The 17,956-nt window shown below is 32.6% G+C and overlaps 2 non-coding genes across 2 annotated transcripts; one reads left to right on the forward strand and one right to left on the reverse strand.

Annotated features, from left to right (window-relative positions):
• Nucleotides 1-11,005: 11,005 nt before the first annotated feature.
• TRNAD-GUC (transfer RNA aspartic acid (anticodon GUC)) lies at nucleotides 11,006-11,077 on the reverse strand. The gene has a single exon. It is a non-coding gene; the product is annotated as a tRNA-Asp (tRNA).
• Nucleotides 11,078-11,233: 156 nt separating this feature from the next.
• Nucleotides 11,234-11,304, forward strand: TRNAG-GCC (transfer RNA glycine (anticodon GCC)). The gene has a single exon. It is a non-coding gene; the product is annotated as a tRNA-Gly (tRNA).
• Nucleotides 11,305-17,956: the final 6,652 nt, after the last annotated feature.

Here is a 17,956-nt window from a genome sequence, read left to right on the forward strand (position 1 = left end):
GCATAATAGTTCACCTATTATGCCATCATGGCATAATTGGTCCATAATAGGATCTATTAAGCCATGACATGACATGATTTTCTTGAATTGCCAACTTCATCATCTAATTCATCTCCAACGCTGAAGTACTAATTCGACATGTTTACTTAGTAAATGACCACTTAGAGAGGTTACCATCTAAAATATTAGTACTATTCCAACACAAAGTACTAATGTAACATGTTTACCAGAACTGTGACTTAACTATTTATTATATAAATTACTTTATATATGTTGATATTATTTTACTTTTTTTACAAGTTCATGTATGAAATATTTTATATTGATTTTAATAGTTGATGCATTTTACAAGAAATGAATGCATTAAATTGAATATATAATAGATTTATGAATTTTCATTGAAAGTTTCTATTAAGTTTTGTGCGTAAATTTTATATTTAAAGATTCAATAGTATGTACATTTATATATTTTTTAAGTTCAATATTATATTATATTTCATGTGTATCTCATTCAATAACATAGAAATGTTACTATTTATAAATGTTTTTTTAAAACTAAAATAGATTCTTCTTTGACATAGAGTTGTATATAATTCATCTATATCTTTATAAATGCATGAGCTCTTTGTTATCATGGATGTCTTTGACATAGATGATTATTAGGTGAAAATCCCCCACCGCAACCCCCTCCTCCTCCACCTCCACCTCCACCTCCACCTCCACCACCACCACCACCACCACCACCACCACCACCAGATTGGATGAAATTTGTTTAAGAGAACAAATTAATGAAAAACTACAAGTGATTGGACAAAATATTACTGCTATCCAAAATGAGCTAATCACGCCACCCCATCTTCTAGAGTTTGCAAAATCAATGCAAATTATTTTCGAGTCAGTTAGATTTGTTGATTCTCAATTAGATCAATTTCATAGACGGCGACAAGAGTTGCATGATTTTTATGCCGATGGTTTAACTTATAGGCAAATCACTGGTCTCAAAATAACCGAAGCTCATTTATGTCCATATTTTACTAACCCAAAAACAAGAGAATCAATGCAACCTAGCCAAAAAAGAATTTCAATTAGGTGGTGTGAGCATCCAGAAATGGCTAAACACTTTTGGGATAGATGGTGGATGGTTTTTTATTATCCACCACATCGTAATTATGAGGTCCCTTTATATTTTTTGAAGAAATTATACTATGAGTTTGTAATGCACCAAAAAACAAATTATTTTAATATTAAGTTATTCCAGGGTGTTGGTCGTGGAATGCCACAACATAGACTAGGGGCACAGTGTAATAATCCCCTACCAGATCCACCCATAGTTCCACTTGTTGCTCCGTCGATTCCTGCAGATGTGTAGAATACATCATTCATTTCAACATTAGATGCTTTGACTTCCCTCATAGGTAACCTAAGTGAGCAAGCTGCTCGCATGGCATCCTCTCCTCGATGGATGCCACATATGTGTTCGAGTTGTCATTAGATGTGTGTAGGTCCTACTGCTGATCTAGGATCTGCTTCAGTTGCAGCTGAGCATGATGCAATAGATGATAGTATGATGACATCATATATGGATTTTCTTTTCTCTGATGATCATCTTGAGCAGGTATAGATATATATACCTGTACATGTCAATCTTTAAATACTTCATTAAATATAGGTATAAATTAAGCGCATGTCTTTTTTTTTCTACAATCTAACACTTCATTAAATAAATTTGATTTATGTAGATAAGGACTACACCAAATGTTAGAGTCAATATTGCATCTACTCCTACACAACTTGGCACACCTTATGGGGTATAGTATCAATTTCTATCTAGACATTGTACTAGCTTTTTAAGTTAATATGTTATCATCATATACTATATAAATTTTCATGTTGATACATTGAATGCTTCTTTCTCCAGGCTTCAGGTCACGAGGAACCCTCTACATCACATCGATAAGAGGGTGTGACAACTGTGACACCATTTTCATGTTGATACATTGAATGCTTCTTTCTCCGGGCTTTAGGTCACGAGGAACCCTCTACATCACATCGATAAAAGGGTGTGACAACTGTGACACCATCTATTGTATGTATCTTAAAATTCATAAATTAAATATGAACTCTTACAACATTGTAACTTAACTTGAAATTATTTAATACACATATATATGTTCAATAAATATGATTTCATTAAATGCATGTTTGCAGGTGGACACTAAGTATATTAGGATAGGTTATCCTCATCATTTTTATTAGAGCCAATTTGAATGCACATCCACATCCTTTGAGGTCTTAATATGTAATACTTAATTTGACCTTATTTTGACTCTTAATTTAAGATTTAATTGGACACTTTGAATTTGACCTTGTACAAGACTTAGCTAGCAGTACATTTGGCATTGATACTGCTAGAGAAGATACTGCTAGAGGAGATGAGCAACCTTATGTACGATATTTAATTATATGATTATTTTAAAATCAAATTATAAATGTTCATTTTTTATTTAATAAAAAAATAAACATGTGTATGTGCTCATGTTCGTTATATCTTGTTTCTTATCTTGTATACATGATGACACAACTATCGAGCACATAGTACATGTAGAACAAGTTGCTGGAGTTGATGTGCACACACATATGGTAAGTTTATAACTCAACTTATGAATTCCAACTGTATTTGATAAATGATTATCTTTTAATGGTTAATTTCAAGTATTTTAATATTATTTTCTCCTTGTACAACATGAGATGGGTGGATCTAGTCCACGTCCAGGGGAGAGAGACCACGAGATGTTATTGATGATAGCACTTATATTTTACTGTTTATTTGGCTCTGATATGATGTACATGTACTATTTTATATGATATGTACTTTTTTATGGACTTTACACATTTGTTTACATGTGTAATTATTTTTTAACATTGTATATATTGTCTTGGACATGCACATACTTTATATATATGGATAGTTGCATAATAGGATTAGATCATATATATTTTGTGCATACTTTATATATTTTATGTACATTAGATATTATGTGGAGTTCATCATGTTACCATCTAAATATATATATGGATTAGATATTATATGGATTATGTGGACTTGAAATTTTATTTATGGAACTTGTGCTTAAATAACTTTATATGGATTAGGTGGACTTGGAATTTTATTTATGGAATTTTATTTAAATAGCTCACGATTAGATAAACTAAAGGTGTACATCATGAACTAACAATGATGATAAGACCAAAACATCAAAACATATCTTATAATTATAACATATTTCAAACTAAATTAAAAAGTATTAATAATCGTAGATACACAAAATATATAATTACCATTACAATAATAATGATGATAAGAGAAAAGTATAAAAATAAATATATTGAATAGAACTTGATTAAAACATAATTATCTCATTCATAAATTTGACCAATAGTCTCTCATTTATGTATATTACACAAAGTGTAATCAAGCAGACCTATCTAAAATACAAAAAAAAGTCTATTTAAATTATAATAATAAGGATTTTTATCTCTCAAATTACAACATAAAGTATGCACAAACAATAGTAGTCATTGAGGCCAAGTCTACTCTAAGAGAGTTGGAAAAATAAATAAATACATATGATTAGTTTTTATAATGAGGATGCATTGAATTTAAAATACAACATAAAGCATACATCACGACTCTTCAAAGGGATTTGTCTTAAGGGTACAAAAATTTAACTTACTTGTAATTATTCAAAATGAAACATAAAGTATGCACAAATAACTTGGTTTTCATTGATGCCTTCTACTTGTGGTAGACCTGAAACAAAATTACTAGATTAGATTTTATAATTATGATGCATGATTTAAAATATTATATAAAATATACATCACGACTTTTAAAAGGGAGGTGGATTAAGGGTTCAAATTATAACTTACTTGATATTCATTCTGTTATACCATCTGCATTCTCTCTCTTTTGTAAAGCATCTATAATTGTCTCGTGCTCTTCCATAGAGAGAGTCCATAATTGTTTATTAGAAGGTCTGCCACGATATCTATCTAATTTTATATTAGTTGCCACTACCAAATGCGAGTAACGTATAATCTTCTTCTCTAATTCATAATCTTCAAATGTGGGCAATCCATTCTTTCTTGTTAGATATTTGTGTAGCCAGGTGCCAACAACAACCACAGATCCTGTTGGATAGTCATAACCACCATCATCTACTCGAGGAGTGGTTAGCTTATGTTTTGGCTCTACACATCGAGCCAACCAATACTCTGTCCCCTCTTCATTGTCCTCTGGTGCAACAACAACATAGACATGTCCTGTGCACTAAATAATTTTATTTTAATATTTAATGAGAAATAAAAATAAAAATATACACTGTAAGATTTCATATATATGTACTATTTAATAAATCAAATCGATTTTCAAAAGCAATTTTACCTTGTTGTATAAGATCTGAAATGTGATCATAGTCATTTGATGCAAACATCTGATCCTTATCTTCATCAGTTCTTTCATGTGAATCATTTGCATCTATGGGTGTCAATGATCTTTGTTGCCATTCTTCAGCCCATTCTTTATTCTCACAAAATTCCCAATCTCCAGAAACACAAAAATGACAAAAGTAAGCAAGCTCCCTTGTGAATATAGTCCATGTGTTTGAATTAGAACTCTTAAATGAATGGCATTTAGATAATCCAATGATGGTATTACAATCATGCCAAATAGGAATACTATCTTCCTCTATCAACCAGAAGAAATGTCGAATTGCAGAGTTCTCAGTTGATCCTTTTAACAACTTTGAATTGCACCAATCTACAATTGCACGAGCATCTCTAAATTTCATTGCATCCTCGAATTTCAATTGTTCTCTAGAAAGAGCTCTTTTTACACAGACACCAACTCCATCGTGTTCCCCCTTACCATGTCTCGCTTCAAAAAAACTCCATAAATGTTGGACATTGGTTTTCTTGTGAACTTTGCATAGCCAATAAAAAATTCTTGCATTTTTGAATTGTCCAGTGCAATTATCTGACCATATCACATGTTGTTTCATGTCAATTTCTCTTTCCTTAAGATTATCATGAAATACCTCGAAGCAATGTTGAACAAACTCTGACGAGTGTAATCGATTATCACTAACATAGAAATGATACTCCCTCAAAAAAATTATGTTATCTTCTATACTGTCATGGTCATGTCTATATATAATGTGCACAAATATGGCCACTTGCACTGAGTTGAAGTATTGTGATTGAGTTTCCTCTTGTGGTTTTAGAGTATAATTTTCTCCAAAATCCACAACTGATACTATTGTTCCAACTGGAAATGTGTTCTTGCATATGTGAAACTGTCCATCAAGCCATCAGGCATGTTGGGAATGTTTCACATATTTTGGAACAATATGACTTTTAAACTCACTGATAAATGCATTCACACTATTCTGTTCTGTAATCAATTCTAAATGTTTCCCCATCTTTCCATCCTTTAGAGGGTATTCTATATTTTTAAATCTCCTAACATCAACCATTTTTTATCCAAACTCAGATGAAACATGTTCATGCAAACATTCACCTATCAAAGAATAGTTCCCACATAAATTGCAAAGGACATAAATGCATGAACTGGAAAGAAATAATTGCTCATTAGGTGGTTTACAAAATAAACTTGCAATAAAATCTTTTATAGTTTCAGGTGGAACATAAACACCACAATCCTGCACAAGATCATTACCATGCAACATACAACGTATATATCGAAAAACATCATAATAGTAACGAAACTGAACATGAGTTTTACAACAATAAGATATTCTTTTTTGATTGATTTTAACATACTAGGGTTTGCATTTTCAAATGATCTTTGACTAATTCGTAAATTCATTAACATAGATTCATCACTAAATTTTTTAAAGAATTCAGTTTGAGTCATGTCAAGAAGATGTTTTGGATGAGGATCATGAATTTATGATCCCACCCTTAACTTTAAAACATCTCTAGCATTTGATTAAACTCTAGTGTTATCATACCAAAATTTTGCAATTAATTGTTTAGTTTCATCATTTAATTTCATGTCCAGCCTTTGAAGTCTACCACTAAAACTCCAACAATGGTTTAGTGGATTAATTTCAATTGTGTCTGTTCTTTTGGCCGCTCTTGACAAGGTTCTACGATGTAAGTTTAAATAGCCACTTATATCACTTAACATTCTTTTACTAACAATTGTTTTGTCAACTATAGTAGTTGTTATAACTCTACGTGTTGCATTCTTATTTTTAGATCGACTTGTTTTTCCGATAGAATCGATGGCACTGGCAATAGTAGATACAACTTTCTTATATGATTCATCTTTTCTTTTTGGTTTTGCATAAATACCTATTTGTTTCATGACTTTACGCATTTTTAACATTTTTATTAATTGTAGCATTAATTGACATTGGAATCCTAACTTTTTATTATAAAAAAATTGTTTATATAATCTGTTCACATGTGTTCTGATTTGTCTCCAAGAAACTAACCCATTAAGATTATCTAGCACATTGCTATCAATAGTAAACAAATTACATTCATTTTTTTTCAGAGAGGGTTGTGTAATATTTTCATTTTTATTTCTTTTTGTATTGGTGTATGAAATTTATATCCAACTTCATTTAAATCAGCAATTTGATTGGCATCATAGTCTTGGGGAGTTAAAAACATACCAAGATTCGCATCCACATGAACATTTGCATCAACAATCATACCCATGTTTGGTTCTACATTTCTTGCATCCATCATGATCTCTTCAATGGTCTCATCTACAAGGGGCACTGAACTAGATGCTTTAGAAGTGTTATTCAATTGTCATTGTTGTGATCTTCGATCTCTTTGGCATTTTGCCTCCTTCTCTTTTTGTGCTTGAATTTCGTCCGTTGTCATTATCTTCCTTTGTTTCTTTTGACGTTGCTTAGAACCCATCTTTACAAACTCCTCTTCAAAAAATAATATCTTTTTACCGAGTTCTTCATAAATTTGTGTAAAAAATATTAAAAAGTACTGCCAAATGTTGTAAAAAATGTTTGTCAGTCTGGATTTCAATGATGGTGTGGTAAATTGATGTAATTTGTCTTTTTTTATATAGTAATGGTTATTTAGGAACGAGCCCCTATTTTAAAAATAGGGGCCCGTTATTTAAATATCAGGGGCCCGTTATTTGAATAACAGGGGCCCGTTATTTAAATAACAAAACGGGGGCTCGTTCCTAAATCCAACGGTTAAAAAAAGGAACGGGCCCCCATTTTGAAAACAACGGCCTATTCTGTGGAAGTTGATTCCACAACCCGCCACTTGGCTCAAGATTAGGCCTGGGATAGGCTTGGGATGGCCACACCTGAAACATGGACCTGCAAATTCAAATCTCCATGAATGAAAGCACAAATATGAATTATGAAATAGTTTACGTGCCTGTAATTAGAGAATTTTTATACGAAATTAAAACCCATTTTAGATTATATTGTCTAGATTCTAAATATGTAAATTTATTTAAAAATTGATTATTTTAACTATTTTTCATTTAATTTATACTAAATCGGGTCCAAAAACTTGAAATATTAACTAATTTTGTTAATTTAATAACTTTTTAATTTTAATGAATTTTGACAAAAAAAATTATGTCATCAATCTACACATAATTATTTTCTATTTAAAAAATAAATAAAAAAATGTTAAGTTTACGTCAAATTATGTGGGTCATATACGTTAATTTTTTAAAAAGATAATTACGGTCATTAAAAAATTAATTAAAAAAATATTAAAAAAAAAATACAGAAAAATATGCTCATCAATCTTCAGTGTGTTACAAACCATTTCCCAAAACGGTTTGAGAAAATAATTTTAATTGTGTCAAAAAGTGTAGGTCGTACACATGCATGGTATGGTCCTGAAATATGCATTTTTAAAACATAGTTTTAGAACTCCATTCAAAAAGTTATTTTTTATTATGTGGGTATTAAAATAAATTACATATTTGGAAAGTAAACTCAAAAGGCTATCTTTTATATAGCTGACTTTTTCCAAGATTCAATCTCCAAGTGTATCAAAATTTAAGCTCAAATGAGACAAAATCTGAAAATTAGGGAAAACACTTCCACTTTTTGGCCAAAAAGTGGACTCAGCGTCTTGCACTGACCCCTTAGTTTAACTAATAGGTTAGGTTAGAAGAAAATCAGATCTTTATTTTGATTAATAGGCTAATTGGAAGAATAAGGATATTAATTAAACCTTAGTCTAATTAATATGCAAATAAATGATGATTAAATGAATAAAAATTAGTTGTACAAGTTTTAGGTGTCTAAACTAACTAATGGAGAGAGAAGAGCCAAAGACAAAAAATAAGGAAATAAGAAATTAATTTTTTTTTTAAAAATTGATAAATTACTAAAAGAAATCATTTTAGAGAGAGTACAAGAGTAGAATAAAAATTTCTTAACAAGGAGATGAAAAGAAGAGAAAAAACATTAAGGAACCCTAAAAGGAAAAAAATTGAAAACAAAAGCTACAAGGAGAAAGAAAATCAAGAAAAAGAGAGCACTTAAAAAAGAAACAACCAAAGAGTGGATTACGATTTAGAAACCCTTGGGTTAGGTGAAAACTCATATGGATCTTTGTATGGGTCTTTAAAAGGTGTTGTTTGGTCAGTTTATTGATTATTGTGCTAAAATAGGTCCTTAGGGTCAATACCTTGGGGTTGGGGACCTTCAGGACCTGTGATATTGTTCTTTGGGCTTGATGGGACCATTCAAAAGTCCTCTTGTTTGAAAGTGACGAGTTATAGTTTAAGAGAGAGAGAGTTTAGGATTGACATCCATACATGTCTTGTGGAGATTGAAGGTAAGGCAATTACTCACTTCTCCTTTTGGAGAACCATTTCTTGTGAAAGTAGAGGGGATAATAGAGGAGAAGAAAAGTGAAATCTTTCTATGGAGATGGAGGTCAAGATAGATCTTGTAGAGAAATAAGTCACTTCTTCCTCCTCATGCGTAGTTTTGGTGTGGATTGCTTGTTAATGTATTGTTCGTTATTGAATTTTGTTTAGAGAGATGCCATAAAAATTTGTTGTGCGATAGGTTATTAATCTATCACCATAGAATTTCATGGTGAAAAATGTGTCTTCTTGCTTGGGAGTATGGCTAGGACTTGTGAGGTCTCATAATGCCATTAAGGATGGGAGGAGAGCAAGCATGTTTTGTTTTTATTTCTCTATTGTCATGTTAGATTGTTTTAAAATGGTAATGAAGGGTTATTTCAATGTGTTTTTTGTGTATTGAAAGAGCAACTCCTTGTTCATATTCATTTGCAAAGTTCTCATAAAACTATAAGAGCAAGTTGAGGCAACAATTTGATACTCATTTGTGTATTTGGTTGGAAAATTTTCATTATGTGATCTGAGAGGAAACTATGTAAATTTTAGTACATGTTAAGAGAAATTCTACCTGTTGTTTTGGTAAGCATTTTCTTTTGGAAAATCATAAGAATGCTTGAAGATGGTAGATAAGAAGTATTTCATTGAATTATATTAGATAAAGTTTAACTGTGTAATAAACAACAAGCATTGAATAGTTTTTCCACATTGTAATTACTCCTTTTAGAAACCAATGATTATGTAGACATGATAGTTAAAGCAAAACTTTTGTTATGTTTTGATCAAGTAGTATTGTTGTATAACTTAATAGCTGCTTGAGTTGCCATTAAAGAATATGTTAAAAACCTTTAAGTTTACCCTTAAACCCATATGTGTAGAGCCTGTCCTATGGGCTCTACACCTTTTGAGGAAAGGATGCATTACATCCACCACTACCCTCGGGGAAGGGCTCTAGACCATTATTGTTGGCTGTAGATCTTCACCATCATTTGGTAAACTTGTGCGCTTTTACAAAATAATGATAACACACAAAAAAGAAGAAATATGCAGGGTATAATTATTTACTCAACCTTACTTACAATATCTCCATAAAAGATAAATTCATATATATCATTAAAATGAATGTTTATGGGAGCCAAAGGACTCAATTTTGGCTGCAATGACTTTATGTGTAAGTCAACTTGAAAATAGGGACAATAGGAGAAACGATCCAGTAGTTGAGCGCCCATTTCAATGGTTGTGATAGTACTCGTTGATTTAATGTCCAATAGTTTTGACAATATTGTATCAATAGTTGTAATTTTAAAGTTGTTATTATTGATGATGACTACCCATAATTGAATGAAACTAATCTCTTAGATAAAAAAACAACCAATCATTTGATGCCACTTCAGTGAATCAATAAAACATGACTTGGTGCAAAGTATTGGTCTCACTGTTTTTTTGGACTGTTTTGGATACCTTGACAAAGAGCACGCTGATGTGGCCCCAAAACCTTAGCTATAAGCAAAAGACATTTAAGAAGTGTGGAATGATTTGAAATTTCCATATAAGATTTTAAGAAGTGCGAAGTAAAAGTGCTCAAGAACTAGAACCACTCCCCTAAGAAACTCTACAACCTAATAGAAATATAGCTATATGCTTCAGTTCTACCATATTTATTGGATAGTGAAAGAATTGAGTCCTCATTAGACATAACCTCCAATGGATGGATCCGTCAGTGTACAAACAAAAGAATAGACAAAATTCAACTGCTAGTAGCTGATACAGATCCCCAGGCAGGCCAAGGCTGATGTGCCCACCCAATTATATCTTGTTTGTGTAATCATGCAACGACCTTTCACAACTTAAATTATTCACTAATGAGGTGACATAACGTGTGGGTAATACTGAATATTCAGAAGATCAAAAATCTAAAAGTTCAAATATTAAATATATTACTAATCTTTGAATAAGAAGGCTTAAATATTAAATATATTACTGATATTAAATATATAGAGATGTTACAAAAGAATTACTGCAATTCAAACATTCGAATTAAGAACCAGATGTGATCATTAAAAGTTTCACACAGTTAAACGTATATGGTCGAAAACAGTTTAACGCCGTTGCCGGGGATCGAACCCGGGTCACCCGCGTGACAGGCGGGAATACTCACCACTATACTACAACGACAATATGAAGATTTGTTTACAGAAATCAAATTTGAAAGAATTTAATAATGATAAACAGTATTTTCCATGTCTTCGATTAAAAAACAAAGGAGTCGTTGCAGTGAACATGGGAATGCAGTTGAAATTGTTTTATCAGATTATATGATCAATTTCAGTGGCACCAGTGGTCTAGTGGTAGAATAGTACCCTGCCACGGTACAGACCCGGGTTCGATTCCCGGCTGGTGCATATTAACTTAAGCGGCAGACTAACATTTAAAATTCTAAGGATTTGGAATATATTTTATCACGTCAATAGGCTCTCACATTGTGGGCATTAAACATAGATTTAAGAATTGTATGATTAGATATCTCATATGTAAAAGAATGATTAGCTTTGTTTTTCTAGTTGTGCTTTTGGCTCAGACATTTTGTGAAACAGTTGTGCATTTATACCACATAAACCTTTTCTTTAATTTGGTTCATACATTTTCTCAAATAATTGTCTTGCATCTCTGTTGCCGTGCATTTATGCTACGTAAACCCATTCTTTAACTTGGTTGAGACATTTTCCCAAACAGTTGTCTTACATCCTTGCAGTAAAAATGATGCAGGAGCATCCGGGTTTACAGTTGTCTTGCATTCATGCTGCAGGAGCTGGCGATCCTGCATTGCCCAAAAATATTTTTAATTTTGTTTTCTCAGTTTTGTTTTGTTTGGCATCTCTCTGTTCAGTTGGCTGTGTTAAGCTAGGCGGTTTTTAGCCTGTATTAATGGTGGTTTAGAATATAAACATTATAGTGTCTAAGGTGCAATCAACACTTGTCTCAAACACCAGGGACATAATTGTTGAGGGGATTTTCAACAGCACGAAAGAGAAGTAATGTGTAGTGAATTCACAGAGGGAAAGTGCAATTGTTTGTAGATGCGTTTTCCAGATTTTCATGTATTTACTGATTTCGTTTTACTGCAATCTTTGTAACTGTTTGGGAATTTGGTTTTGTGAGTTGTTAAAGAAGCATGGAGAGATATCAATTTATGTGGTTACAATGTAAAAAGAATTTAAATTATAAATTATGTACATAATATTTATATTATGTTACATAATAAGTATGTAAGAAAGTTGTTATTGAGGAAATTAGAATTATTTATATATATATATATTTATATAACATTTATATAATTATTACTCAGACGAAGTCAACTGGCGGCGATAAAGGCGATAGAAAGGAAAGGTCAAATCACATTGGCTGGATTGAAGGTCTGCACGTTTCTAGTAGATTTCCTAATTTTGATATCTACTCGGACATAAGAGATAATAATCACTCCGATTATTACGTGCTCTTATCTCAAGTTCGGCGCAGATTTTATATCAACTTTGCTTTAGCCATGCCTTGGCTCTATGTTTCTGCTAGAAGGTCTCACATTTACTTTGTTAAACTGGAGGAAACGAAAATGGGGGGGGGCGGGGGGGATAGGCTCAAACTGGAACCCAATAAAGTTGATGAGTTTAAAGCTAAGCCGACGGTGTGGTTCGTCTGTTCGGAGGGCGGCATTGATAAATTCATGGAAAGTATAAAGGGGAACGATGAAAGACTTTCCAAGCAATTTGTGAATTCATGGGAAGATAGAAGAGTTACCATGGGGGGTATCTCGTTCAAAATTAATGAAGAGGTTATTGCTCAAGCGACGAGTGTGTCTATGGAGGGGAGGAAATGGAAAAAGCAGAGCCGTATTGCGGATACTACCAGCCTGAACCAGTTCTTTCGTGAGGGCAAAAATCTAGTTAAGAGGGCAGGGGGATTCAACCGGGAGGAGCTCCCTTCCCCGTGGGATGAGGTATGTTACATTGTGATGAAATACTTCACGCTGGAGGGAAGGTATGGTATCTTCTATTACTACCATCTCCCTTTCCTGAACCATTTGAGAAATAATGACTATATTTCTATTCCGTTTTTCTTGCTGCATTCTTTGGATGCTAATGTAAAGGATATTGCCGAGGCCAAGAAAATGGGTAAAGATTTCCCCATCCTTCACCAGGGCCTCATTCTTCGCCTTTACAACTTTCACCTCTCTCTCTGCCCGTCCCATTCTATCTTCGTCCAGAATGTGACTAATACCAGTCTTTCGGCCTACCCCACTGCTAAAAATGATGCTAGCCCCCCTCGGCTCTCAGAAATTGGCTCTTGCAGGAAGAAAAATAAAAAACACTCCCTTGAAGAGGTTAGAACCCCCAACAAAGTCAGAATCTAGGAGATTGATTCTGACATAGATATCACTAATGAGGCCAACACCCCTTGCCGCTCAAGCAGACTTGCCTCTAAACCCTCGAAAAAACCTCTGAGAGACCCCTCCTCTTCACATGACATTGGGAATTCTAACCCAACCGATAATGTGGTTCTGCTCCACCATAACCCGACCCCTCACTCTATCAGTTCCACCCAGGCTTCTGAAAGCCCCACTTCTTCAAAGAGCCCGGAGCCTGCAAATTCCCCCTCCCCGACTTTCAGGCTGGAAAAAATGATGATTGTGGAGGAGGCGAGTAGCATAAAAGAGGAGGATGACAACAACTTGGCGAAACTAGGGGAAAAAGTGGAGGCCCTATCTAATAATGTGCAGGATATCACCAACAGACCGGAGGTGGCGGAATCCAAAATGCATGATGTTTCTAAATTCACATTGAATGTGATGCATTGCTCGGCTACCACTCTGTGGCTCATGCAGGAAAATGCTTCCAAGGGTAAAGACAAGGACGATGAGGACTACAAGGCCCTGTTCAAATTCCTCACCAAGGAATGGGCAAGAAAGCTCCTCCCCAAGAGGAGCCATGGGAACAAGAAATGATTTCTCTGAATGTTGTGGAAAGCTGGTTTTTTGTCTACTCTTAATAGCCTGCGGGTGGATAGCATTAGCCTATGTTTTTATTTGAATTTCTATGTTTATTGCCTTGTGTGGCATATGTCTAAAACTTTGTTTATTACTGCTTTATATCTGCTAAACTTTCGTAGAATGATCATAGTTTTTGATAGAAGTAAAGAGCTGCAACTCTGCTGGTTATATGTGGACAGTGGTTCTGCCATTGTTCTCCTTGTTGTTCCTTTAGGTCAGCCCCCTTGTTTTTTGGTTGTTTCTAATATCAAAGACATTTATATAATTAATGAATATATAAAGAGATCAAATATAGTATTTCTCTTAGAAAAAGAGATAATTTGAATCATAAATATATGAATGTAAGTAATACATGTGGATATAAAAATTTATATACAACAATGTTTATTAGAGGTTTAAAGCTATAATATATTTTTGGTACAAGAATTATAATTTGGTAATGATAGGACATTTTATTACACTAGAAATTTAAATGATTTTGTAGCAATTATGGAGTATAATGTTAGGATTTTGACATGGTGAAGTAATTTATCCATGGGCTGAAAATAGGTGTTGATTTGTTATGTCATGATCAATCTTGAACTTCAAACATGAAAGCTATTATTTTATTTTATTTTGTTAGTTAAACTAGTACAAAATGATTACTTTTTTTAATCTATGGATCAATCAATTATTGATAATATATAAGAAAAAATAGATATTATAACCACAAGTAGGGCATACAAACAATTGAATCTCATCCAAATAAAGGCCCCTCTCCTATATCATATCTTGTGGCCTTTCCTATAGATCATTTGCATCAACCTTGACACAATCAATTGAAAGTGATTAGAATTCTAGGAGTAGTCTCAGAGAGCAAATCTCCAAAGGTTGTTGATAATCTTGTCAACAACTTACTCCCTACATTAAACTTTTGGAACTTGCTTAGTTGACTTATGCTCATTAGTATCTCCCTTATGCTATTACCAGTTAAATCGAGCTCTCTTAAGAAGGTTTGGTTTGTGATGTGACGAGGCAACTCTTCCACTTCCTTACACCCTCGAATATTCAAATACTCAACCTTTGTCATGTTTTCAAAAAAGGTTAAACTCTAAAGCAAGCTTAAAACATTCCTTTAAGCATAGGTGTTCGAGGAGTGTCAGCTCCTTGAAAGAGTCTGGAAACACACTCAATTCATGGCAATATGACAAATCTAGATGCCTCAAGTTTCTCAAATTACCAAAATTGCTCGACAACACCCTCAATTTACTGCAACATGACAAATTTAGATATCTCAGGTTTCTCAAATCACCAAAACTACCCGATAGTGATGATAGCTCCCAACAACTATTTAATTCTAGGTGCTCAAGCGATTGGAGAAGGCAAAAGCTTTCAGGTAGGCTCTTCATCTTGTGACCAGAAAATTGCAAGACTATTTTTCTGAAATTCATAAGACATCCTATTGACATTGGAAATTTTTTGAATTTTGAACACCCATAAATAACTAGCTCTCATAATTGCATAAGACCCTGCAACAAATTTGGAATAAGATCCTCTAACAATGAATAGTAATAAATATCAAAGTAAATCTATAAAAGAGCTTATTAAATTAAGATACTTACATCACTATTAGTCTCCCTTGGTTCTTCTAAGTGGTATCTATGATCCCATTCTTTGTTGAGTTTTAAAACCCTCAATTTTGTCTGTGAACTCAATGAGTGAAGATTTATTTGCCTAGGGTTAATCCAGTGAAGCCATACCAGATCTTTTGGTGAATCACCAATTAATTGATTATAATCATTTCCTCTGACTTGAAATTTTTTTAATCCAAGTGAGTTGGGTGTGAAGCTGAAATCTCCTATACTTGTGTTGATCATAAGCTGTCCACCTTGGGAACATCGAGGAAACTGAACCTCACTTGTGGATCCAACTATTGGTGTTGTTATTCGTGAACATCGAGGAAACTGAACCTCACTGGTTTAATATAATATATCATTCAGAGTTCAATTCTTCACACCAAATGTAATCGTCTTTATTCTTGTTTATCCATGTAGAAATGATTGAATGCTGATTGCCTAGTTGGAAATCCCATGGAAGGAACATAACCACCACAAAAGTCTTTGTCAGTTCCAATAAACTAAAGATAAAGAAGTGACCAAATACATAGAGTGCATTCGAAACCGCATGGAAGAAACACAAAATTATCTTAGCCTTTGTCCAACTCCACACTTGGTTATTATGCTTCTTTACCTATAATCAATGTTTTTCTATCTTATGCTTTGGGTCTACTTTCATTCGAATGTCTAAATGCAATAATCAACATATAAACAGTATAATTTTGTGAAATTGATTCAAAGATCTTATTTTTCTTTATCACTAATCTAAAGACTTATATTCTTGATCTCGTGATCTATTATTCGTTATTGTGGAGTAGATTCATGAGTGCCCACATTCTACTAGATGATATCTACAAGACCCAATTTAGGTACACATGGTTTAGTGCCTCATTTGTAGAGATTATGTATATTCTTAGAAAATAAACCAGTATGCACTAAAATAGGAACACTATTTGCCAATTAGTGTACATACGACTATTTTTGGGATTATACCCTAGCAAGTCATTAAGGTTTATTTGGAATCTCAAATAAGAGAGTCATGATAAAGCGTAAAAGGATACATAAGAGAGATTTCAAATGGGGAATTGTCAGTGACACCTTATGTTGGCCATTATGGTCCGCTTGACAAATTATTGGGTTGATCTAATGCACAAAACCAACAATTAAATAGCTTTTATAATTTTGTTGAGTTGTATGAAAATACTGTCAAAGTGTTTGTTGAGAGTTATAAACATTATGTTTGATAATGTTATGCTATACTTGCAATGTGTATTATTGCATGATCTAACTTCTTTTATTTATTGAAAAATTGAAAGCTTAAAATGTTCATATTGGCAAGTCTAGTTGCAATGTCCAAAATGGGAGTTAATTTGATTGATTTATCTTGACCGTGTTGATATTTTTTGTCTTAGTGAATCTACTAATTTGTAAGAATGTTATAGGATTCCATTTGTTGTATTTGCTTCATTTGAGTTGAATGATAGTCATTTGATTGGTTTGTATGTCTAAATGTGAGAGCAACAAAAGTGTAAGTTAGTTGCATTATAAAATTAATTTGCATAAAGAAATTATAGAAAAAGAAACCAATTCAAAATACATACAACTAATCCAATACATATAGTCTAATGTAACTATGAAAAATATAACTTAATAAATTAATCAATTTTAACAAACTAATACTAAAAACATGAAACTAACTAATCAAATTAAAGAGTAAGCATATATGTGCTTTTATTTCATCGAAAGAGAAACTGCCTACAACACACAAATCAATCATTCATATTAAATATATAAACTTTTCAACAAGCAAACAAAAAAGGTTTTTATAAATAAAAAATAAAAAATAATAGCAAACTATCTACAACACACAAATCAGTCACTCATATTTAGCATATAAAAGCAAAACTGCTTTTTAATAAATTTAAAATTAATAAAAAGTGAAGAAGAATATAAAAAAAATATTAACATTATTTCATAATAAATGGAGGGGAAAAATATAAATAATCTAATCAGTAATAAAAAAATATAACATTTCAGCAAATAAGATAATAATCTATGATAAATATATATTTTAAAGTGACAAAATTTTAAATATTTATCTATTTAAACTGTTAAATTGTACAGAATTATTTAGAAATATATTTGAACTCATGTATATTGTTAATTTGACAGCAGTTTTCATAAACCATGGAAGGCCTTTACAACTCTCTCCTCTTCTCCTTCCACAACCATTCCTCTCTCGACCTCAACTAAAAATGAATAATAATAATAATAATAATAATAATAATAATAATAATAATAATAATAATAATAATAATAATAATAAAATATGTCCAGGCAAAGCTATAAAGAGCTTATTAAAGACACTTACATCGCTGTCAGTTTCCCATAGTTCTTCTAAGTGCTTTTAAGGATCCC

The sequence above is a fragment of the Cryptomeria japonica genome, chromosome 7 (genome assembly GCF_030272615.1).
Source record: "Cryptomeria japonica chromosome 7, Sugi_1.0, whole genome shotgun sequence".
Classification (NCBI taxonomy): domain Eukaryota; kingdom Viridiplantae; phylum Streptophyta; class Pinopsida; order Cupressales; family Cupressaceae; genus Cryptomeria; species Cryptomeria japonica.